The sequence below is a fragment of the Podarcis filfolensis genome (genome assembly GCF_964270895.1).
Source record: "Podarcis filfolensis genome assembly, chromosome: W".
Taxonomy (NCBI): domain Eukaryota; kingdom Metazoa; phylum Chordata; class Lepidosauria; order Squamata; family Lacertidae; genus Podarcis; species Podarcis filfolensis.
The window spans coordinates 28785506-28811700 of NC_139619.1; the positions used below are offsets into that span (position 1 = coordinate 28785506).

Consider the following 26195-nt stretch of genomic DNA (forward strand, 5'->3'; position numbering starts at 1 on the left):
GGAATTGCCCCTGCTGCCTGAGGCAGTCACCTGAGCCATTTGGGTAGCCCCTGGCAACTAATAACCCAGTGGCCACGGTCACAGATCCACTTCACCATACAGTGGTTAAGATGGGAACAGGGATTGTCTAAACTGGATCGAGCCATCTGTATGAGTACGGACTTTAAAAAGACGGAGGAGAAGGAGAATCAGAAGTCAGCTTGGCTGCCTGCCCTATCTTTCCTTCCCTGCTTCATCACCACTGGGACACAGACCCCATCCAGTCACATAGTAAAACCGCATCCGCTGGTCATCGCTCACGTTCACAGCCACCACTTTGCTCCACAGGAGAAGACCTTCCACCAGCATCCAGGCAAAGGCAGCCATGAAGAAGAGGTGCAGGAAGGCCGTGACGGCAAAGCACACTCCCTGGGGAGAGGAATGGAAGGAAGGGCAGGAGGCTGTGGGAGGTGAGGGCGAGGGGCTAGGGATCCATTGGCAGGAAGCAGGACCAGAACAGGTCTCTGTCCGGCTGGCAAAGGTGGGTAGGTCCCCCATGAGGTCTCTCCCAGCTGCCTGCCATTCCTACCTGGTTGGTTTTGGCCAATTCACTGAACATGAGCAAGGCCTCCGCAGCTACCAGTGCAAATATCAGGTTCTTGTGCACTGTGGTCCTCTCGCTCTTGAGGACACTGCAGGGAGGGAGGGGGGATGGGGTGATGGGAGTCAAGAAACAAAGCTGGGAGTGCACCCCCCTTTTTTACTGTTCAATTATTTTTTTAAAAAAAATCTCACTACAAGAACAGCTACGAAAGCTACAAACAGAATACGTATAATATGGAGACTTCTCCTAGAGGCAGTTCTCAACCCCCACCACCTACAGAGGGTAGCAGCCCCCTCCCAGCTCCCACCCGGGATCTCTCCTTTTTCCTCCCTGCCTCTCACCCTGGAGAACCAACACTTCTGGGAGTGCCATTCCTGATACCCAGCCCCCGTGCTGGTCAAGTCCCATCACATGCTTAGGAGACGGGATGCAGAACCTGCAGCTGCCCCCCCCCCCAATGACCATGCACTCTGCTGGCTGGGGCTAATGAGAGTTGGAGTCCCTGCAATGCCTGATCCCTACGGTGGAGCCACAGTCAGGAACGACTCATACAAAGTACTCAAGCAAGAACAGGGAGCGCTTTGCACCCCTTCATAAGGAACATAGCATGCCTGCAGGATCAGGTCCATGATGGTCCACCTAGCCCTGATTCCTGTTCTCACAGTGGCCAAACAGTCCTCTCCCCTCCTGGTGTTTCCAGCAACTGGCATTCAGAAGCATCGTTATCTCCAACTGTGGAGCCGCAGCAGAGCCGTCCTGGCTAGGAGCCATCAATAGCTCTCCTCCTCCTCCTCCTCCTCCCCCTCCTCCATCTCCATGAATTTGTCCAGTCCTCTGGAACTCACTTCCACAGGAGGCAGGGGTGGCCTCCAACTGGGATGGCTTTGAAAGAGGATGAGACAAATCCACAGAGGAGGAGGGGGTGGACTAGGGATGGCTCCTAGCCAGGATGGCTCTGCTCTGTCTCCACAGTTGGAGGCAGGAATCTGGCAGGGACTGGCAGGGCGCTGACGAGTGTGCACTGGGGGAAGGAGGCATGGAGTCAGACTCAGGAGCGGGGGGCAGTGGGTTGTGGAGGCCTGTGGCAGCCAGGAATCAGAGGCAGAGGCAGCTTCCAAGCTGGAGGAAGAGGCAGGCTGGGCAAGTGAACCGCCAGGCGCCTCCCCTGCACTATGTCTTCCAAACCAGGAAGGGACTGAAGAGGGAAGAGCAGAGGCATCTTCCATGCAGGTGTAGCCTCTGGCTACATGCACACAGCCCACTGGGGAAAGGTGCATATGGGGGAGGGGGAGTGGTTCCTGGTTGCTGCAAGTGCTTCCTAGAGCACAGACCTGGGGCAGCTGCCTAGTTCTTAGATTGGTGTGTGTGGCTATCCAAGATAGCACAAGAGGGTTCTTGTGCTCGGATTTTGCTTGTGGGGTCTCCCTCTAGCATCTGGGGGGGCACTGTGAGAACAGGATACTGGACTAGATGGGCCCCCATTGGCCTGATCCAACAGAGTGTCATGATGTTCTTCTGTAAGGAAATCATCCCCATCCTACACCTGTGTTGCTTCTGGAGACGTGGCCCTGCTCAAGCCTTACCCAACTGCCAGGAAGAGGACGAAGGTGACAATCAGGGCACAGAACGAGACACCACAGCCAACAAAGGTCAAGGTCTTCAGGGTTGACTCCTCCTCTGCACTCCTCTGCTCAAACACACAGGAACAACTTGCTAAGCAGAGTCAGCTTACTGTTAGGCAAAGTGAGGCAACTGCCTCAGTTGGCAGGTGTTGGGGTAGGGGCAACCCCTGACTAGTCCACCCAAGCCCCTCCCCAGCCATTCCCTTTTATTGGTGGATAGAGCTGGGTAGGCCACACAGGATGTCCTGCAAACCACCGCCACCCATCCTCAAAAAGCCCACTTGGAGGACTTCCGGGTTAGCGCCATCAGCTAATGGCGGATTCCCTCCGATCTGGAGGGACTAGCTCCGCGGAAATTGGGTCTATACCGCTACAGCGAAGCGGAGACCCTATAGAAATCATAGGTGGGTGAAGCCTATGAACGTGGGACTCGGCGGGCACCTTTTGCGCCCCCCCCCAACTCGCAAGGAGACCCGTTTACGGGCTTCGGAGCGGAGCGGGGTGAGTGGCGCGGTGCTGTGAGTCAACTGCTTTTTTCGCGAAGCGAAGCCGCATAGCCATTGCTGGAGAGCGCTGACTTTTTCTTGTGGACAATTGGATTTTAAACAACAACCCGTGAGTAGAACGGAAATTTGGCTTTTAAAGTATTTTTAAATTGGCACCGATCGGGGAAGGTCTAAACAGGAAGTCCACCTCCCCTTTCTGTAAATAAACGGAAGCAAAGAATTTGTTAACTAAGGTCCTGGAGAGCCTTACGTAAAGGATTTAAATTCCACTGATTGAAACAACTATCAATTTATTTTTTTAGAAGCAGGGAAACCTGCAGGAGAGGGTTAAAATTTAGGAACGGAAGCGCCACTTCCCTGAACCCGGGAGCGGTCGGTGAGAGCCCGTTGACGGATAAATTTGACAGCTGTCAAGTTAGCTGTGAAGATACAAGCTAGCTATTCAGATATAAAAGAAGGACTTTGTTTCTACTGTCCGTCTCAGTATTTAAAAAGAAGGAAGGAACTGTTACAATCTTACGTTTGGGACCTTTGGGACTGTGCTGGAAGGAGTGATAAAAGGAACTTGTGTCCCTCTAGAGGGAGCTTTGGGACATTGTTGTAAGGATGCAGCTGGGAAATTGTTCAAGATAAAAGTTTTGAGAAACTAGCTTTGACCTTGGATTTCCTAAGGATGGCGGTCGGGAAGGAAGTTGAGTGTCAATTGAACAGAACATTTTATCTCTTGGGAAAGCTGCAAGACCAGATAAATGTTATGGCTACCAATGCTGTAACCTTGGAAACAAAAGTGGACATCAGTAAAGAAGTTAACCCGGCACAGGAATCTTTTCCAATTGAACAAATTGAAGAATCTGAGAAGGAGGAATTTGTTGTGATTAAAGTGATGCAAGGGGGAGCCGTAACCCCACAGAGGCAAATGGCGGATTATAACTTGAGGCTGTACATGATGGCAACTAGGAGGAGCCAACCTTTGGAGATGGAAGCCCGGCTTGGTTTGGAAAATGAAAGATGGAGAGATCACCCTATGTCGAGATCAAATGACTTTTGCGACACAAATCTGAGTCTAGCGGAGGCTGGAGTTTTTGGGGCCTTTGGATTTGAAAAGAGTGTGAAGCAAGATTTGGAATATCCTATAGGCCCTACTCTTAACTATGGAAGTCTGGCATACCTGCTAAGAAGGAATATGACCATCGATGGGTTGGAGTTTCTCCGAGATCTGTTTGTTAACACCAAAGACTACCAAAAAGACTGGCAGAGGGGACATGAAAGAGATTTAAGAGCCTCGGACTTAAGATCACCGGGTTGATGGTTTTTTGAGATTGATGGAACTATTGTAAGGGGCCGAAACCGGGGAGGGAAGTGGGTGAAAGAAAATTAGGAATCTAAAATGTATATATTATAATTTGTTGTTGTTGTTTTTTATCTTTTAAGGAGAGATGGGGAAATCGTGGAATGGAATTTTTTCTGACCTTAGGGGAAACGTTTTAAGAATAAGCTCAGACATATAAGTTTTAATGAGAAATAAGATTAAATAAAGTAAAAGTGGATGATTAATTGGGGAAAGAAAGAATGGGAAATTATAGTATAAAAAGATAAGATATAAGGATAAAAACAAGGTGAAGGATTTGCTGAAATATATATATGAATTAGAATACAAAGAGGGGAGGTGTGAGGAGGTCAAGGAGACAAGTTAAGAAAGGGAGTTATATTAAGGTTTGATCTGTTTTTTTGTCTTTCTTTTATGTTTTTTGGACTGTGTCTTTTTTATTTTTTATTTTTTCCTTTTTAGTTGTGTTTGCTTCTTTTATTTTTCTAGTTTTATTTCTTTCTTGGATATGCTTTGTCTTTACATATTGTGTTTTCTTTTGTAACCTTTAAAATTTGAATAAATATTATTTTTTTTTAAAAAAAGCCCACTTGACTGAGGTGTGGTCGACTGTCCCATTACTACTACTACTACTACTACTACCATTTATTACCCATTCATCACCCCAAAGTCCCAGGGCAGGTTACAACAACTAAAGCACAACATTAAAATCAATTTAAAACAACTTAAAATTAAGCGGGGACCCAATTCAAAATATGCAGTTGGGTAAATCTCCAGGACCAGACGGTTTAACCTCCAAATATTATAGAGTTTTAAAAGACTGGTTAATTCGGCCACTAATGGAGGTGTGCAACGAGATATTAGAGGGGAAAAAGGCGCCGGAGTCGTGGCAGGAAGCTTATATTACACTTATACCGAAAACTGAGTCTGAAAAGACGCAACTTAAGAACTACCGCCCCATATCCCTTCTTAATGTGGATTACAAAATATTTGCTGACATTTTGGCTAATAGGTTAAAAAAAGTACTATTGGAAGAGATCCATAAGGACCAAGCTGGCTTTCTCCCGGGTAGACACTTGTCGGACAATACAAGGAACATAATTAACATTTTGGAGAAGTTGCAAGTGAATATAAATACTAAAGCAGTTTTAATTTTCGTAGATGCGGAGAAAGCCTTTGACAACATTTCTTGGAGTTTTATGAAGAAAAATCTTCAGGGGATGGGGGTGGGTCAAGGGTTTGAAAATGGTATAAGTGCAATTTATTCAGAACAAAAGGCTAAATTAATTGTTAATAATGTGGTGACAGAGGGATTTAAGATAGAGAAAGGTACACGACAAGGCTGCCCAATTTCCCCATTGTTGTTCATTTCAATCCTGGAGGTACTATTGAACATGATTAGAAGGGACCGTCTGATTAAAGGCATTCAGGTCGGAGCTAAGCAATATAAATTGAAAGCATTTGCAGATGACTTAGTTTTAACATTACAGGAACCAGAATCTAGTTCGAAAAGAGTTTTGGAAGTGATTCAAGAATTTGGGCAGATGGCTGGTTTTAAGTTGAACAAGTCAAAAACTAAAGTTCTTAAGAAAAATTTAACACCGATTGAGAAAGAAAGGTTTCAGAAGGAGACAGGCCTAACAATAGTAAAGAAAGTTAAATATTTGGGGGTTAACATGACTGCTAAGAACTTAAATTTATTTAAAGATAATTATGAGAAATGTTGGTTAGAAGTGAAGAAAGATTTAGAGATATGGTCAAACCTGAAGCTTTCCTTGTTGGGCAGAATTGCGGCTATAAAGATGAATGTATTGCCAAAGATGTTATTTTTGTTTCAATCTTTGCAAATTTTAGACAAGATGGACTGTTTCAAGAAGTGGCAGAGAGATATCTCTAGATTTGTCTGGCAGGGCAAGAAGCCCAGAATAAAATTTAAAATACTAACTGATGCTAAAGAAAGAGGTGGTTTTGCCCTGCCAGACCTGAAACTTTATTATGAATCGGCCGCATTTTGTTGGCTGAAAGAATGGCTGCTTCTTGAAAACACAGACATTTTGGATTTAGAAGGTTTTAACAATGTTTTTGGGTGGCATGCATATTTGTGGTACGACAAGGTTAAAGCTCATAAAGCATTTAAAAACCATATTGTCAGGAAAGCATTGTTTAACGTCTGGTTAAGATATAAAGACTTATTGGAGAATAAAACCCCAAGGTGGTTGTCACCAATGGAGGCAAAGGCACTGAAAAAGTCCAATATGGAGGCCAAATGGCCGAAATATTGGGAAATATTGGAACAAGAAGGAGATAAATTGAAATTGCAGAGTTTTGAGAAATTAAAAGATAAGGTGTGAGATTGGCTGCACTATTTTCAAATAAGAGAGGCTTATAATTTGGACAAAAAAATAGGTTTCCAGGTGGAAAAATCAAAATTGGAAACTGAATTGTTAGAACCCAAAACTAAAACACTTTCAAGAATGTATAACTTGCTGCTAAAATGGAACACGCAGGATGAAACCGTTAAATCTGCTATGATTAAATGGGCACAAGATGTTGGTCATAACATCATGTTTGCTGACTGGGAACAGTTGTGGACCACAGGTATGAAATTTACGGCATGTAATGCCCTAAGAGAGAATATTATGAAAATGATATACAGGTGGTACATGACACCAGTCAAGCTTGCAAAAATCTACCATTTGCCCGACAATAAATGTTGGAAGTGTAAAGAAAATGAAGGAACATTCTTTCACCTTTGGTGGACATGCCCAAAGATTAAGGCTTTCTGGGAGATGATTTATAACGAAATGAAAAAAATATTTAAATATACATTCCTTAAGAAGCCAGAGGCCTTTCTCTTGGGCATGGTCGGCCAATTGGTGCCAAAGAAGGACAGAACTTTCTTTATGTATGCAACAACAGCAGCAAGAATTCTCATCGCAAAGTATTGGAAGACACAAGAGCTACCCACCCTGGAAGAGTGGCAGATGAAGCTGATGGAATATATGGAATTAGCGGAAATGACTGGCAGAATCCGAGACCTGGGAGAAGAGTTGGTGGAAGAAGACTGGAAGAAATTTAAAGACTATCTTCAGAAATACTATAAAATTAATGAATGTTGAAACTGTGCTTGGATTGGTAATAAGTGGTAATTAGTGACAAAAGTTAATAAGATTACGTAAAAAAGGCATTGATGATTGGTTGAAAATATTGATATAGAATATGTTATGGTATAAAGTTTAAATATTTGAAAAAGGGTAAGAACTTGCTGAATTAAATATCTAAATGGGAATACAAAAGGGGGGAGGGGGGAGGAGGTCAAGAACATAAGCATATGAATCTGAGGTCATTGGGAAAAATGGATTTGTTTTATTTTTTTTCTTTCTTTGCTTAAATTTAATTTTTTTAATTAGTTGTGATTTTTTTCTTTGTATTTTTTGTGTTTCTTTTTTCTGTAACTTATGGTTTTTTTATTCTGAGAATTTCTATTTTTCTTTTCTGTAAAACTCTAATAAAAAATTTATTTAAAAAAAAAAATAAAACAACTTAAAATTGTTGGGAAAAGGCAAATACATTTCCTTCTCTTGAGCTTCTATTTCATGCATGTGTTGCTTCAATCCACATGAGGACCCTGTTTGCCTAGCAATCTAGCCAACACTTGCTTGTGGCCTCTATAAGTTAACTGCACCACTAAAAGCTGAACCATTTTGTGCTCTCTCTTCCAACATGTTGAGACAAGATGTCTGGTACTTCTCTCTTTTATCCCTACTCATCCTGTTAATAGCTCCTGCATGAATAAAGCCTTTGAACTCCAGAAACAGTAAGTGATTATTTCAATCTAATTTACCCGGGCTGCAAGCTCTCCTAACAAAAATTACAGAAATTAGATGGGTCCAAAAACATACACCTCAAGTGTCAAAAGCCAAGGTAAAGAGGTGTGTCTTCAGTATTCGAGTAAAGCTGTATCTGTATAATGAAGATGCCAGACACACCTCTGTGGCGAAAGAGTTATCCAGCTGCTAGTGCAAACCTGTGGCTTTTGTATGTGGGGTGGAGGAAGAGACACCATATTGCCATTCATTGCAGGCAGAAAAAAAACATTTTGGGATGGCACTAAGGCCTGTTCCCCTGCCCCCCAACCTGCCCGCCCCCTGGTTCCCTTAAGCAAAGGGTTCAGTCTTTCTCATCTGCACCTCATAGGCCTGCAGCAGCACTGCAAAGTTGGTGGTGTGGTTGCAAGAGCAGGTGGTAAATTCCAGGTGGGAGGTGATAACAGAGCAGCCTGCAGTGGACCAGCCTCCTCCTCTTCCTCCTTTGGGGCTAGCATGGCATGAAAGGAGGGGGGGGAGGGAGAAGCCCAACAGGGACTGAAGGACAAATCTCTAAGTCCAGCAGCACCCAATGAGGGGAGTCAGCAGCAAACAGCTGTTGAAACCAGAGAGAAGCACAGAGCTTCAGTTGCCCCAGAAAGGCTTGCTGCTAACCCGAGGCCTCTTAGCCAAACCAGAGTGCTCCTCCCACCCCCACCAACCACCCCCAAGGGTTTAAGCAGTGAGATTACTTAGAGGGGTATTAAGAGGCAAGGGGGCAGCAGAGGTGGGCATTGGAGGTGTGAAGGGCTCATCAGACATCACTGGATCTAGCTCATCAATTTTGTTGAATTAGAATTGTAGTATTGGAAGGGATCCTGAGGGTCATCGAGCCCAACCCCCTCCAACACAGGAATGAAAGTAAATAGTTTGGATTGGATTTTGAATAAACGTGCAATTATTTGCTGCTGTTTTGAATTTTATTGTGTTGTTGCCCTTCTTAGTGGGTGGAGCAAACTGCTATTCTAAATAATGGTTTTGATAGGGAAGCCGGCACTAGGGATCAGTTTGTGGAACCCTGGAAAGGTATGGGAACAACTGGACCGATGAACTGCAGAGCTGGGTTTCCAGTAAGCCCAGTCCCAGCCACCATGACCGGAAGAAGGAACAAGGCACTGACAAGCACTCAGCAGCCCCCTCAACACAAGGAACATGAGAAGAAGCTGCCTTATGCTGAGTCAGACTATTGGTCCACCCAGCTCTGCACTGTCAACTCTGGCAGGCAGCAGCTCTCCAGGATTTCAGGCGCGGGGGGGGTCTCACCCATCCCCACCTGGAAATGCCAGGGATTGGACCAGGGACCTTCTAAATGCAGAACAGTTGCTTTTTTGGGGAGCCATGGTGCCTCCCTTAAAAACAAAGTAAGGTGCTAGTCCTCACAGCTGTGCTTGAGTTGAATTAGACAGGAACATAGGGAGCTTCCTTGTATTTCAGGCAGGAGTCTATCATGTCACCCCCTACTCACCTTGAGTTGAGTCCCAAGTGCTGCCACCTTTCCGCATAGGGTTCCAAATTAGCACAACGGTTCTAGACCTGAGAAGGATCCTGGTTGGTGAAGGCCAACCCCCCTCCCCCTGGAGTTTTTGGCAAAGCCCCACCATATGCTCCTTGATGACCCAGACAAGGAAACAACATCCCACGTCAGACTATATTTATGGTGCACTGAGCATCCTGCATTCCTCATGGGCCATAATTCTCCAAGCAACTCTACTCTGTCACAGGCTGGAGGCATAATTCAGTGGGGCCTCCAGGGAAAGGTCACTCATTTGCAAATAACTTTGCAGAAGGAAACCTCCCTCAGCAACAAAAGGCTCCTCGTAGCAGGTTGGGGTGTTAAGAATAAACACATAACAGTCTTATCAATCTCAGGCAAGGGAGTGAATTGGTTGACTGACTGAACACAGGAGGCATAAGAGTCTCCCATTTTTCAGGCACACTTGGAAATATAAGCAACTGCCATGGGAACAACTAAATACCCATTTCACGGGGGGGGGGGGGCTGACATTGCGCAGAACACCCCCGAAGCAGCAGGCAAAGCATGGCAACATCTTCCCATCAACACAAATTCAAATAAATAAGTCAATAAAAACCCAATTTAAAGGGGAGAAAAAAACCCTCAGGGGGCAGGGGGTGTTGGCGGGCACCAAGGCAGGGATGAGTGAACCGTTCAATGTCAGTTTCGCATTTTTCCATCAGTGAGTTCCTTTCTCCACACTTCCACATGACTTTGCAATTTCGTTTTATTTAGAAAAAGTCCTCATGAGAAATTATCAGCCATTTTAGTGCAAATTTCTCTTGACATACACATTTGTGTATGCAATTCTGGCTGACAAATCCATTTTTGCAAAACTATTTTCTCTAGTACAGCTCATGTTTGTATATTATTTCCACTAATATGTGCATTTTTATTCACACTTTTAACCCAAGTATATGTATTTATTTAATTACTTGTCTGGAGAACTGCTTTGCAAAAAATTCTGAAAGGTGTGGATTTCGAAGAGCAGCTGAGTTTTGGTTTGCATATTGTTTCAGAAACTGCTAATCAGGTATGTTTGCCTCTAAATATGAACCGAGTCAAATTTATTCCCCATCTGAGGGTGTCCAGAGGTGCCATACTGTGGACCCCATAACCAGAGATTTTACAGCAGAGCTTCCCAAACTGTTCATATTGGTGACACACTTTTTAGACATGCGTCATCATTCCGAGACACAGTAATTCAGTTTTACTAGCAAACTGGAGATGAAAATAACTCCTTTCCAGTCCCGTGAGGAGTGTGGGGAACATTCACGTGACACACCTACGCACTGCAACCGACACACTAATGTGTCACAACACAGTTTGGAAAGCTCTGTTTTACAGGAAGGAACTATGGACCCATATTTCAGACTTCCGCATGGGAGCTGGGTCTGTCTAGCCTGCAAAAGAGGAGACCAAAAGGAGATGAGAGAGTGATATTCCTCTGAAACGCTCTCCCACAGAAGATGTGGCAAGCTTGTTTTCTGCTGCTCTGGAGGGTGGGACCCAGACCAAGGGATTCAGATTACAAGAAAGGCATTCAGACTAGATATTAGGAAGAACTTTCTGATGGTAAGAGTTGTTTGACAGTGGAATGGACTCCCTCCGAAAGAGGTGGACTCTGCTTCACTGGGGTGACAGCAAAGGTTGCAAGGTTTTTAGCTGGGGCAATTAGAATAAGATCCACTATTTGACTATTGATTCAAAACCCTAAAATGTATTTTATATAGCTAACTTCTTATTTTTATTTTTTGTATATCCTATTGTTGTATTATTGCTATGGCCGATGGCTGACGCAAATAAAGATCCGTTCATTCATTCTACTTCACTGGAGATTTTAAAGCAGAGGTTGGATGGTCATCTGTCAGGGATCCCTTACTTGTGAGTCCTGGATTTCAGGGGTTTGGACTAATGACCCGTGGGGTCCCTTCCAATTCTACAGCTCTATGCTTCTATGGCCCTCCACCCTACAGACTGCTGCCCTCCCACCCGCAATCTGAGCTTCCATGCCCACTAAGATCTTCCGCTCTCCATCGCTCCCTTCGTAATGCAGCCAAGACAGAGGTTTCCTTTCCTGAGCTACCTACCTTCTGCTGAAGTTCCAGAAGGCGCACACTGGCTCCACAAACTGGTCTGGCAGAGCCTGCGGTGGGATGGAAAGAGTGGAAGCCTTGAGCCCTACAGAGAAGCAGCTCTGGATCAAGCCCCAAAGGGGATCCACTCAAAACACCCTCTCGATCACTGCCAATTCAAACACAACACCACGATCAGCACCAGCTGGGACGTGGCCTGTTACACAAAGGCAGCCACCCTGCAGCTACATGGGCCACTTTGAGGAAAGGGAGCCGGGGCATGTAGTGTTTAGAGTGCCATGGAGGAAAAGGTGGGGACATAAATGCAATAAATGCAATAAATAAATAATAAAAGGGCTCACCACCACCTTGGGATGACCACCAACATGGAGAGCTTTAAAAATGAATTCGACAAATTCACAGAGGAAGATAAGGCTGCCCACGGCTACCAACCACAATGGCTGTATACTCCTGTTATGGAACCTCTACCTGTGGGCCTAATTAGGCTTTGTGAGACATCCTCATTTGGCCCCACCCACCTGGCCATCTCCCCAACATCACAGGATGCAAGAGATGTAAACACTGAAAGGGCTGCTCTGAAAATGGAGAATTGGGACTGCACTCATAATATTTCCTTTCCAGAGGAAGAACCCTGAACTTTCTTTTACAAGCTGCCAGGCTCAATCCTGCCATTCAGCCGCTCATTTATTTGTTTTACATTTACAGTATATATCCTCTTTTCCTTCAGGGAGCTCAATGTGCTGCGCACGGGTCTCCTCCTCCCCCATTTAATACCCACAACCAGTCTGCGCAGCTGGTTAGGCTGAGAGGCAGCAACTGCCCCAAGGTCATACATACCAAGTGAGCTTTATTGCAGAGCGGGGATTTGAACCCTGGTCTCCCAGGTCCTAATCCAACACTCGCTCTATTATACCATACTGGCTCTCACTATGATGCTAGGCAATTGACTGGTGGGCGGCTCCTCCTTCCTACCAAAATGACCCACAGGGGGAGGGAGAGTCCTGGCTCTAGGCTGCTGGCTGGATCCAGTTCCACACCCATGGCATATGCAAACCAGGGTCAGGAGTGGCACACTTTGAACATCAATTGCTGGGGTGCAGTGGCAGAAGGGGGAATTTCCTCATGCCCTGCTTGGGGGTTTCCCAGAGGCATCAGATTCTGAGAAGCAGGAACTGGGCTCTTTCCCTCCTGGGCTGTCTCTGACCCTCCATGTCATCCACAAACATAGGATTGGGGTATGTGCACAAAAACACATTACTCTTTTTTAAAAAAGTCATATGGTAATTGTCAGGGAACTGCCATCAGCTCAGAGGCGAGAGGTGGAAGGGCAGCTGGATTACAGAGAGCCTCCAAAGATTGTGGGAAGCAGCACTTCCTCAGCGGAGGAGGAAAGCCCCGCCTTTAGTGGGGAAGAGCTGCAGGGCTCGGAGGATGCAAGAAAGAGCCAAGACACCGTGCTTGAGCAAAGCGGGGGGGGGGGAGGGAGGTCCCCCTTTACCCAAGCCTTCCCTGCGCAGTAGGTTTTCGCGCAGAGAGGGGAGGCGTCGGCTGGGGGTCAAGAGACTACTCTGCTGGGGAAAGTTTAAGGACCGCCCACTCTGAGATTCTGCTAGTGAGTGAGCAAGACATGAAATTGAGGCGCTCTGCACTGTAAATGTTTTGCACCAATAATAAAGCCTTTGAAAAGACCAGAGAGGGATCTTGCCTGTTCGCTCTTGAGCAACCAAGCCGATAGGCATAACAGTAATTCTCGACCAGGGCCGTCCCTGTCATTAGCCAGAGTGAGGTGGCAGCCTCTTGCAGCTGCAGTGACAGCCTCCAGCCCTGTGTAGGGAAGCTTTTAATGTTTAATAGACTATTGTATTTTAATATTCTATTGAAAGCTGCCCAGAGTGGCTGGGGAAACCCAGCCAGATGGGCGGGGTATAAATAAATTATTATTATTATTATTATTATCCAGCAATTCTCCTGAAGCCACTGGCTGTGCCTCACAGCCTGGCCTGGCATTGGCCATCCTAAGCTAGCCTGCTTCTCTGAAGTGTGAGGTCGGAGTCTGTTCTTATTGTTTCACCTGCCGGTCCACTCACCTTCTGGGTGAGGAATGTGAGGAGGGCACAATCTTACCCTTTGCCTCAGGCAGCAAAACATCTTGGGCAGCCCTGGTCTGCACCAGTGTCCCTTCACAGGAACATAGCAAGTTACCAGACCTTTGCTCCATCTATCTAGCTCAAAGGTTCCCAAAGTGGGCAGTAGTGCCCCGGGGGGCAGTGGAATTACCTGGGGGGCACTGAGAGGTAAGGGGGCAGCAGGGGGGCAGTGGAAGTGGAAGTGACTATCAGGCTCCGAAGCGCTGGTATCACTGGATCAATTCAAGTTCATCCGTTTTGCTGAGTTAATGAAACTTACTAGTTGCAACTGCATTTTGAACAAATGGGAAATCAACACTGTTTGACGGTGTTGTGATCTTTTTTTAGTGGGTCGTGCAAACTGCTAATCTGAATAATGCATTTTATAAGGTAGAGTAAAGTCACTGGGGATGAGTTGATGAAACCAAGGGGGCAGTGGCCCCCAAAAGTGGGGGAGCCACTTCTCCACACCAACTGACAGAGTTTCAAGCAGAAATCTCTTCCAGCCGTACCTTGATCTGTGGCTGGGGATCGAACCCAGGACCTTCTGCTCTGTCAATGAGCTATGGTTCTTCCACATACTCCATGCCCTTCCACAACCATTGCCTTCTTCTCCCCTGCTCCACATGTTTATCCACAAAGATGCCCGTTTGCAGCAGGATTGGACTGCAAAGTCTCACCTGGACCCGGTGCCAGAGGCGGTAATGCACGGTGGTGCTGATTTCCTCGTAGTCGCTGACCAGAGAGGAGGAGATGATGGAGGAGCCTGCCTGGGTGCTCAAGTACCTGGGGCAGAAATGGAAAAAGTTTGTTTGTTTGTTTGTTTGTTTAGTAGACACTTCTGTTTTGTTTTTTGCCAAAGCAACTCACCCACTCACCAACAAACAAACCCACATATATACATTAAAATATGGCAGGGATGGGCATACATTAATACATCCCACTTACTGTAAAAGGCATAGATAGGTAAAAGCCTTGTTTAAAAGGAATGTTTTCGCCTGGCGCTGAAGATATGTAACGATGGCACCACCTCCCCGGGGAGAGCGTTCCTCAAGCAGCAGAGGTGCCATGATGACCCTCACTTTTAGACTCCAGGGCCAAATTCATTCTGCTCACTTGAGCTTTAGTAGTCATTCATTTGTATTAGTAGGTGTGCTGCATCCACAGTTCTGCTTAATTCATGAATGCTCATTGCTGTCCTGAGGATTCTTGTAGCAAACTTTTGTTATTTCCTGCTGTGATTTTATACTGAATTCTGTAAAGTGTCCTGAAGATTTATTTTTATTTTATTCTTTTAAGGAAAAAGCCAGGCTGCAGATTCTTAAGATAGACACTGACGAGATTCGTGGCACCTAAACAGATTTGTTATGGCATGAGCTTCCCTCTGCATTAGATACAAGAATAAACCTTTAAGGTGTTTTTGCTGCAAAACAAATTGCTAACATACGCAAATATCTTTGCCTGGGCAGACCTGAACTTCTCCGTTAGCCAGCCTAGTACTTGTTTTAATTAATACAAAGAGTGAACTAGCCACACTCACTCACACACACCTGCCTAGCAGATAAACCATTTTTGCTGTTCCCATGCCCACAGAAGCTCTGCCTCCCTATCTGAAACGCAAATGGTGCCAGCGCCACCTTGTGTCCACCCCCCAAAAAACCACGCAAGGGTGGTCCACAATCTATTGCTTATCACACACAAATACTGTACCTGAGCTATAATAATACAAGAAGAGTTTTTCTGGATGAGGCCAATGGCTCATCTAGCCCAGCCTCCTGTTCTCACAGTGGCCTATTATGGGAAGCCCACAAGCAGGATTCAAGCACAAGAGCCACCCCCCCTCCTGTGGCTTCCAGCAATTGGAGTTTGCACGTGTTGCTGACTCTGACCGTGAAGGCAGAGCATAGCAATTGTGGCCAGGAGCCATTGATAGCCCTCTCCTCCTCTGTGAATTTGTCTAATCCTCTTGTAAAGCCATGTAAGTTGGTGGCTCTCACTGCCTCTGCCTTCTATGGGAGCGAGTTCCATAGTTTAGTGATGCACTGCAGGAAGAAGACCTTTCCCAGAAAAACCATTCGATTCTGCAGTTTTCACCTCAAGGCAACAAATTTTGTGTCCGGATTTTCACTTTTTGAAACATGGCAACCCTAATATACATCCTTCTTTCCATCATGGAAATACACATCTGGTTCCCAGGTGGTCACCCACCTATAAAGTGACCAGACCTGGACCTGCTTAGCTTTGGCTAAATGGCTAAATGGTGCCATTATTTGCTTTAGGAAGCTGTTCTATACCAAGAAAAAGCATTGGTCCACCTAGCTCAGGTGAGTCGATATTGCCTTGGTCAGACCACACCTGGAATACTGTGTCCAGTTCTGGGTGCCACAAATTACATGGACTATGGTGGTCAGGCTATCCTTGTCCTATGCCCCTATTAATTTTCAGTGTAGTTCAGTTTCACCTTCCAGTCCAAGCTTACACCACCAGGCCTCACCAAAGCAGCACAGGGGAAACCAGGATGGGGGTGGAGTCGTGGCATTTATTGGCAATGACATTTGGGCAGAAGAAAGGGGACTAAGCCACCACATACATGACCCAGCATCACCAGAGACCCAGTGTGGTGTAGGGCAAGGGTTGGGAAGGCGTACCGGGCATGGGCCGGATCACTCCTGTGGAGATTCTCCGTGGACCGGACGAGCGCAGCGCCAGAAATCGCTTATGCGCATGCCCAGATGCTGAAAATCTCACCTGCACAGAAGCAATTTCCGGCTTCTGGGCATGCGCAGAAGCAATTTCTGGAGCTGTGGAAGAGAGTCCCCGCGCCACACTGCGCCGGTTTAGCACAGCACGCGGGGACTCGCTGAGTGGGCGGCTTGGTTTGGGGGTGGCTTGTGGGCCGGTTAAACGGCCTTCGTGGGCCAGTTCCGGCCCATGGACCTTAGGTTGCCGACATTGGGTGCAGGGGTTAGAGTGTTGGACTAGGATCTGGAAGAGACCAGGGTTCGAATTCCCGCTCAGCCATGAAGCTCTCTGGGTGACCTTGGGGGCCAGTCACTGCCTCTCAGCTTAACCTACCTCACAGGGTTGTTGTGGGGACCAAATGAGGAAGGGGAGAATCAAGAAAAGTGGCATATAAATGCAATACATTAAAAATAAATAAATCCCCTCTCCACCTCTCACTCTCTCCACTTCTTCCGTTGGGACTTCAGTCTGGTCTGGAGTGTCTTGGTTGAGTCATCAGCTCTTACTCGGTCAAGAGACACACAACGCACTTCTACTGCTGGGGAGCAAAGGGTCAAGGGTAGTGTCATCTTAGAAAATACTGGGCTTCCTGCAAGGAAATGTCTAACCTGTTCAGCAGCCAAACAGTCCACCCATTTAAAAGACAGTTGGAGAGGCTCACCTTCAAAGCTCATGGGAAAGGAAAGATCACGTGTGGAAATGCAGGAGAAGAGAGTGTGATAGGAAAACTGATGTGGAAGTGTAGCACCCTGCTTGTGGTTAACGCTTAGCTGGAATGAAATATTCAACGCAGCAATAGAGAAATTAAAATAATAATTTATTTGTCAGACAAATAAATGTGAGGCACAGTGGTATATGGTTACCAAGCTCTGGCCTGGCCTCCTGCCATTATGGCCAGCACTTATATTCCCTCAGCCCAGCCCCCTTGCTCCTCCTTTGGCTGCCTCTGTCCAATCAGCCTGGTTAAAATTCCTATTGGCTGTTTGCTAGAACCAATCATAAAAGATACACCCATTTCCTATTACCTTTTATGGGAGACAAAGAGCTATATTTCCTTCTATTTATAATTGGCAAACAGCCATTAACCTCTACAAGGCACCTTAATTACCAGATAACCTTTTGCCCTAGACTAGGCGCCTTAACTAACATTTCATCTTTTGCCCTATTGCCCTATTCACTCCAAAACAGATGGTGGCTAATTTTATCTGAACAGATCTTTTTGTTCACCTTCCCACACATTATCAATGAAAGATCTCCTTCTTTGGAGGTCATTAAGCAGAGGCTTGACAACCATATGTCAGGAGTGCTCTGATTGTTTTTCCTGCTTGGCAGGGGTCTGGACTCAATGGCCCTCGTGGTCTATTCCAACTTCTTCTATGATTCTATGATTCTATGATTTCTTACTTTCTAAATCCTTTGCATAATTACATTTAAGCCAATATATTTCATACATAACATATATAGATTTTTAGAAGCAAAGATCTTGTCTTAAGTAAAAAGGAACTTAGTAAAAGCTAAGTTCCCTAAGTTCCCTAAATTCTCTGAAGCTTCAAAGCAGCTTCAGAGAGAGAGAGGCCTCTTCCCTAGCCAGCTGCTGTTTGTAATAGCTCTTGCCCTTTTAACCTTAGGAAGATGTGGCTCAAGTTTAATGGGAGGCACAATAATTAATTGTGTTTTTGCAACCTTGATTGTATTCTATAATTTGTATGGTCAGTGTGACCTTTTGCTCCCAGCCTGTTTTATGACCGCAATAAACCAAAGGGGCCTCTGACAAAGACCTTGCCTGCTGGTTCCCTGTCTCGAAAGAAACATTTGTGAATTTTAAGCTCATTTTTAGAATACAGGAATCTGATCAAAATATAAGCCTTGATTAAAATGCAGGCTATGATCAGATGCCTCAGAAGCCTGTGAGTTTCCCCTCAAAGGAATTCCTCTGGCATTTGGACCCAGAAGAAGTGGAGCCTAAGAGCATATATCTAACCGTCAAGTCGGACTCAGTTGGCAGCAGTTGCGGCAAGGAAGGGGAGGTGAGAGGCTCTCCTGAATACAACCCCTTCCCCACACAAGAGTGCCACTCTTTTCTCACTTATAAACATCCCTGCACATCTATGAACAGGGAAAGAGCTTCTACATGTGTGGGCCCAATAACGCTTAACCCCATAACAAATTTAGAAATTAAGTAATACCACATGACATAAGTTTTTTTCCAATTCATGCATTGTTAGTCTTTTAGTCTAACAGTGGGGGGGGGGGCGGGGGACAGAATTCTGCTCAACATTTCACTTGGTAGGTCTGCCCTTAACAGAGTAGCCTGACTGCCGGCATCAGGTGAAAGAGGACTTTCAGCAACAGACTCTGCATCACCTCAGCAATGCTCACCCTGTTTTGTACTCGAGATCTCTTCTTCCCACTGACCACCCCCATCCACTTTATAAGTAATTGGGGCAACAACAATATGTTCCTGCTGCGGCTTAGCCTCAGAAAAATGCTCGCTTGGCGGGGGGGACTTTCCTCTTTTTGTGAAGATAAGTAAGTTATGCGCTGTGCCCTTGAGTATAATCTGTGCATTTTTTTATCTGCAATCAGTGTTATTTTCTTATCATAGCTCAAGATAAATTTGCAAAACCAAAGAACTCAGTATCTCCTCTTCCACACGGCGCCCTCTTGTGGCACCTGTGTCAAACGTCACCATCCTGGCTGATCTTCAAAACGTTGTTGGACTACAACTCTCATTGGCCATGCTGGCTGGAGCTGATGGGACTTGTAGTCTAAAACACTTAAGAGTGTGTTAAATAGGAGGCCATTTGTGGCTGCAGATCATTGCTGTCACCCAGCTCTAACCTGCAGGCTGAAAATGGCCTGTTACAATAGCCTGAAATCCTGAGGCTTAAGAAAGCACAGCCTACTTGAGAACAGGCTGAGAAGAGCTGTTCTTTGGCTGCTGGGTCAGGCCAAAGGCACAGGGGCCTACTCCTAGGGGCCATGGGGGTTTCGGCCCCCACAATAAAATATTTGAGGGGCCAGGCCTCCACAAAGTGGATGGACATTCCCATTCAAATGGTGTGTGCACACTGCATCATGTGATCAGTTATGCAAGGTGGGGCTTACCTGGCACCCCACAATACTTTATTTAAGTTGGCACCCCTGGCCAATGGTCCATCTAGCCCAGCCTCCTGTTCCCACAGTGGCCAACCAGATGCCCCAGTGGGGAACTCTCGAGCAGGATCTGAGCACCAGAGCAGTGTGTGTGAGAGTGTGTAGGAACTAACCTACTGCACAAAGGCAATTATTTATAGTAGTTGCTCCACCTACTTCTGCCTCTGGCCTCGCACGCTACGGGCATGTGGCCCTCAGAAGGCTAGCCAGAAGGAAAGTTGGCCCCCGGGCTGAAAAAGCTTCTTCACTCCTGCAGCGATAGGACAATGTGGCTTACATGCTTTCATGTAGGCACAGGCAGGGCCGGATTTAGGTTTGATGAGGCCCTAAGCTCCTGAAGGTAATGGGGCCCTTTATATGTCCAGCTGTCCTTTGCCAACAACAAATTGTCGCTATTTTTGGTGTTGAATATCGTTATGTACTGAAGTTCTCACCCTGGGCCAGCAGGGGGGTACTGTAGATAGTTTTCACTCAGGTCCACATATGCAAATAAGGAATTGAAAATGACGTTCAGTGATTGGATAGTTACAGAAAGTTGTTACTGTTGCTTTGTAGTTGAGCTCTATATAAGCAGGTTGGCTGAACCCTTCAGCCCAGTTCTGTTATGGCCTGTGAATAAACAAGAGCGGTTTGAAGAATCGCTGTGTCGTCTGATATGTTCACCCACAACTTAACAAATATATGCTATATGGTACTTTATGGACCTAATAGGTATCTCAAGCCATTTGCACATAACAAAATATGTATTTTATCAAAGTAATTGTTGAACTGAAATACAATTAAGAAGAAGTATATTAATAGTGAAATAATTATTAAGCTCTAACTGTACATAGGTTTTATTTTGTTTTTTATCTCATATTTTGGAAATGTACATCCAGTTTTTTTCTCCTTTAAATTTTTTTGGGGCCCCCAAGAGAGTGGGGCCCTAAGCTATAGCTTGTTTAGCTTATATGTAAATCTGGCACTGGGCACAAGGCTGGCTGCAAACTAATTCAGACTTAAGAACATATTAAGAGCCTGCTGGATGAAGCCAATGGCTCCTCTGTCCACTTCTGACAGGGGCCAACCAGATGCCCCAGAGGGAAACCCAGAAGCAGGATCCAAGCTTGAGAGCAACTCTTTCCTCCTGCGATTCCCATCAGGTGGTCTTCAGAAGCATTACTGCCTCCGATTGTGGAGGCAGAACATGGCCATTGTGGTTAGCAGCCACTGGGAGAATTGCCTTCCAAGCGTTTCTCCAGTCCTCTGTTAAAGCCATCCCAGTTGGTGGACATCACTGCCCCCTGTGTGGGTGAGCTCCGCAGTTTAACTATGTGGTATGTGAAGAAGGACTTTCTTTTGCCTGACTCTTCCAACTTTCGGTTTCATTGGATATCCTATGTTTGGGTGCCATGAGAGAGGGAGAAAATGATTTCTCTGCCCACTTTCTCCATGGGATGCACATTTTATATATTTTAATTGTGTCATCTCTTACTCACTAGTTCTCTGTGGGATGTAACATAAGCAGCCAAATACAACACTTCCTGTTTGCCCAGCGTGGACACACACAGAGGAGGACTCACCTGCGTGAGTGCCTGAGGGCCCCGCTCCTGCCACTCACCACCTGGCCCAGGGCGGGGCCTGACAGGCCTCAAAAGGAATGCTACTGCTGTGCTGCCCAGGAGGACTCCCCTGTGTGAGTGCCTGAGGGCCCGCTCCTGCCACTCACTACCTGGCCCAGGGCGGGGCCTGAAGCCTCACAAGGATGGTTGCTGTCACTGCTGCTGCTGCCCAGGAGGACCCGGAGGGGGTGTGGAGTTCTTTTTAAAATGTTTTTAAAATTTCCTTTCCCTTTTGACTTTTTTGTATGTGAGGGGGGGGGGTGGAATGGATGTTTGGTTGGGCTTGGGAATTTGTTTGATTTTGATGGATTTGTAATTTTTACAGTTTTTTGTTTGTATTGTTTTATTATTTTCTGGGGGTTTTTTTGTTTTTTGTTTTGTTTTTGTTTTAAGGTTTTATTTTGTTCTTAAGGGGAGGGGTCAGCGCTGCCGGGGAGTGGGTCCCAGCCAACAAAATGGCTGGGGCATGTTCCACAGAAGGGGATGCGCTGGGACAACCGTTCTCAATGATTACGCGTAGGAGGAGAAGTTACGCTAAGACCAGACCATGTCATTACAGAGGAGGTAGGTTTAGTCGTTGTCTGAGGACTATCCCTGCCTCCAGGTCTGGTCCTGACCGGACGGATACTAGAATCAGCAAGGGATACCCACATGACCTGAAGGTGCTGCTGTGCAATGCCAGGTCAATGATTCATAAGACCACTGCCATCCATGACTTGATCATGGATGGAGGACTTGACCTGGCATGTGTAACAGAGACTTGGTTGGATGAAGCAGATGGGCCTGTCCTTGCCACTGCTTGTCCACCAGGTTTCTCTTACGCACAGCAACCCAGGCCTTGTGGGTGGGGAGTGGGGGGGGGGGTTGCAGTGATTTTTAGGAAGTCATTAGTTTGCACCAGGCGTCCTATTGGGAAGACCCAGTTCTCTGAGTTCATGTTCTGGAAGTTGGGCAATAGGGGCAGTACAGGATTCCTTTTGGTGTACCGACCTCCCCGGTGCACCAAGGATTCCCTGCCCGAGCTGCTTCAGGTCGTGGCAGATATGCTCCTGGAGACACCTAGCTTGGTTGTCCTGGGGCATTTTAACATCCATGCCGACACGACCTTACAAGGGGCCGCTTGGGACTTCGTGGAAAGCATGGCCTCCATGGGGCTGTCCATAAATAAGTCTGGCCCAACCCATAGCCGCGGACATGCCTTGGACCTGGTGTTGACCTCTATGGATGTTGGTGATCTGACACTAAGTAAAAGTGAAACGAAAGAAGTGCCATGGTCAGATCACTTCCTGGTGCAACTGGACTTTTCCGTGACCCTTCCCCTCTGCAGGGAGGTGGGACCGATTTGGATGGTCCGCCCCCGCCACTTAATGGATTCAAATGGTTTCCAGAGAGTGGTAGGGGATGCTTTATCCCATGTTGATGGCCTTTCAGCTGATTCCCTGGTGGCCCGCTGGAATGTGGAGTTAACTAGGGCTATTGACTGTTTGGCTCCGAAGCGCCCTCTCCGATTGCATGGAGCCCGAACAGCCCCGTGGTTTTCCACGGATCTGAGGGCAATGAAACAATTGCTGAGACTGCTAGAGCGCCAGTGGCGCATGACCCATTCTGAAGCTGCTCAGACACTGGTTAGAGCTCAGTGTCGAGCCTACCAAGTGGCGGTAGCGACGGCGAAGAAGACATTCTTCACCGCCTCTACTGCATCTGCAGAAAACAGCAGCATGAGACTTTTTCAGGTGGTTCGCAATTTAGCGGAACCAGCTGCTACATCGGGGACCAGTACGGGCCACAGGATCTCCTGCAATGATTTCGCAAAGTTTTTTGCAGATAAAGTCGCTTAGATTCGGGAAGAGGTAGACGCCACCATGGGAGCAAAGCCGGAGCGGGAGAGTGTTAGAGCCCTGTCTAGTCAAATTGCGTGGGATCAATTCCAATCTGTTACCTCCGAGGATGTGGACAGGCTGCTTGGACGAGTGAAACCAACCACCTGTCTCCTTGATCCTTGCCCATCCTGGCTTATAAAAGCTAGCCGGGAAGGGCTGGGCGATGGGCTACGTGGGGTGGTGAATGCTTCCCTCCGTGAGAGAGGCTTCCCAGACCCACTGAAAGAGGCGGTTATTAAACCGCTTCTTAAAAAACCATCTTTAGATGCGGCCACGATGGCCAACTATTGCCCAGTCTCAAATCTTCCATTCTTGGGCAAGGTGATTGAGCGAGTGGTTGCTGAACAACTCCAGGCACGCCTGGAAGAAGCGGACCATCTGGATCCCTTCCAGTCGGGATTCAGGCCTCATCATGGGACTGAAACTGCCTTGGTTGCACTGGTCGATGATCTCCGGCGGGCTAGGGACAAAGGTGAGAGCTGCTTCCTAGTTCTGCTGGATTTCTCAGCGGTGTTTGATACCATTGACATTGATCTCTCAGCGGTGTTTGATACCATTGATAACATCCTTCTGGACCGTCTTGAGGGGCTGGGAGCTGAGGGCACTGTCATACAGTGGTTCCGCTCCTTCCTCCTGGGCCGTGTTCAGAAAGTGGTGGTGGGGGATGAGTGTTCAGACCCCTGGGCTCTCACTTGTGGGGTGCCTCAGGGTTCTGTCCTCTCCCCCATGCTTTTCAACATCTACATGCAGCCGCTGGGAGAGATCATCAGGGGGGTTGGGCTGGGTGTTCATCAGTATGCGGATGATACCCAGCTCTACCTCTCTTTCAAATCAGAACTGGTGAAGGTCCTGTGTGAGTGTCTGGAGGCGGTTGGAGGATGGATGGCGGCTAACAGATTGAGATTGAATCCTGACAAGACAGAAGTACTGTTTTTGGGGAACAGGAAGCGGGCAGGTGTGGAGGACTCCCTGGTCCTGAATGGGGTAACTGTGCCCCTGAAGGACCAGGTGCGCAGCCTGGGAGTCATTTTGGACTCACAGCTGTCCATGGAGGCACAGGTCAAATCCGTGTCCAGGGCAACTGTTTACCAGCTCCATCTGGTACGCAGGCTGAGACCCTGTCTGCCTGCGGACTGCCTTTCTGGTTATCTCCCGCTTGGACTACTGCAATGCGCTCTACGTGGGGCTACCTTTGAAGGTGACCCAGAAACTACAACTAATCCAGAACGCGGCAGCCAGACTGGTGACTGGGAGTGGCCGCCAAGACCATATAACACCGGTCTTGAAAGACCTAGATTGGCTCTCAGTACGTTTCCGAGCACAATTCAAAATGTTGGTGCTGACCTTGAAAGCCCTAAACGGCCTCGGTCCAGTATATCTGAAGGAGTGTCTCCACCCCCATCGTTCTGCCCGGACGCTGAGGTCCAGCGCCGAGGTCCTTCTGGCGGTTCACTGTGAGAAGCCAAGTTACAGGGAACCAGGCAGAGGGCCTTCTCGGTAGTGGCGCCCACCCTGTGAGACGCCCTCCCACCAGATGTCAAAGAGAACAACAACTACCAGACTTTTAGAAGACATCTGAAGGCAGCCCTGTTTAGGGAAGCTTTTAATGTTTGATGCATTACTGTATTTTAATATTTTGTTGGAAGCCGCCCAGAGTGGCTGGGGAAACCCAGCCAGATGGGCGGGGTATAAATAAATTATTATTATTATTATTATTATTATTATTATTATTATTATTATTATTATTATCACTATTACTCCAGCCAGGAGGACTTCCTGTCACACCTGGTCTGAAGCATCCTCCCCCTGCGTGTGACGAGGTAGATGGGTGTGACCCTGGCAGACCCTGTAAAAGGGTCACACAGCCATCTCTCTCTCTTGACCATTTTCTCTTTTTTTATTTTAAATATTTTTTATTAGGAATTTCAACAAGACATTTTATCAAAAAACATATCATCCTTAATCCCCCCTATTTGCCCCCTCTCTCTCCCCATAAAGTAACTCCCCTCCCCCCCAGACTTCCCTCAGCTCCTCTCTCTGGTTTATCAACAAATGTTATTGTCGATAGTGCAACCAACTCTGAAAATGATCTTTTATCGCATCATAATTTCTTAATTTCCATTTTCCATCTTGATCCTTTAACAGGTCAGCATATGCAAGCCATTTTCCTTTCTTTCCAAGTGGTTTGAGCAGTAACGCTTCACGTGGTGAAAGCCACCAAGGAGTCTTTTGTTCTAACAAGTCTTTGTATCTCTCCCATACTCTCATTGATTTCCTAATTATATGGTTGTAGAAACTTCTGTGTACCTTTCCTTTCCCATACCATAGATATGCATGCCAGCCAAATCTGTTATCATGTCCTTCCAGTTCTAATGCTTCTTGCTTTTCCAACCTCATCCAGTCCCTGATCCATACCAAACAAGCAGATTCATAATACAATTTAAAATCTGGGAGGGCAAACCTGCCTCTATCTTTTATGTCTGTAAGTATTTTATATTTTATCCTTGGCCTTTTGCCCCCACCCCACCCCCTGATAAATTTTGAAATCTCTTTCTGCCATTTTTTAAAACATTCATCTTTCAGGATTACTGGGGTTGATTGCTGCACCATGAGTGTGGGGGAAGGCCGCTCCCTCCTCAGGCTAATTCCATCTGGCCTAGGGGGCGGGGCCCAGGCTCACCTTCGCCACGGCTTTAAGAGGCCTCATTGAGGCATTGGGACATCGCTGCTGCTGCACCGTGAGTGTGGGGGAAGGCCGCTCCCTCCTCAGGCTAATTCCATCTGGCCTAGGGGGCGGGGCCCAGGCTCACCTTCGCCACGGCTTTAAGAGGCCTCATTGAGGCACTGGGACATCGCTGCTGCTGCACCGTGAGTGTGGGGGAAGGCCGCTCCCTCCTCAGGCTAACTCCATCTGGCCTAGGGGGTGGGGCCCAGGCTCACCTTCGCCACGGCTTTAAGAGGCCTCATTGAGGCATTGGGACATCGCTGCTGCTGCACCGTGAGTGTGGGGGAAGGCTGCTCCCTCCTCAGGCTAATTCCATCTGGCCTAGGGGGCGGGGCCCAGGCTCACCTCTGTGACAGCTTTAAGGACACTGGTGCTGCTGCAGCAAATGTTAAAGATGTTTTTATATATTTTAAGGTGTTTTAAAGGTGTTTTTACTGTTTACTCTGTTGTAC

At 46.8% G+C, this 26195-nt stretch overlaps 1 pseudogene across 1 annotated transcript in view; it reads right to left on the reverse strand.

Annotated features, from left to right (window-relative positions):
* Nucleotides 1-213: 213 nt before the first annotated feature.
* The window catches only part of LOC310753725 (adhesion G protein-coupled receptor D2-like), a 95622-nt pseudogene continuing 69640 nt past the window's right edge, over nt 214-26195 (reverse strand). Inside the window, exons 8-15 of the transcript in view lie at nt 16820-16919; nt 15350-15354; nt 14320-14425; nt 11508-11563; nt 8223-8355; nt 2167-2270; nt 569-671; nt 214-408 (exon numbers count right to left, since the gene is read on the reverse strand). The product of the transcript in view is annotated as an adhesion G protein-coupled receptor D2-like (transcript). The remainder of the gene's footprint in view (nt 409-568; nt 672-2166; nt 2271-8222; nt 8356-11507; nt 11564-14319; nt 14426-15349; nt 15355-16819; nt 16920-26195) is intronic.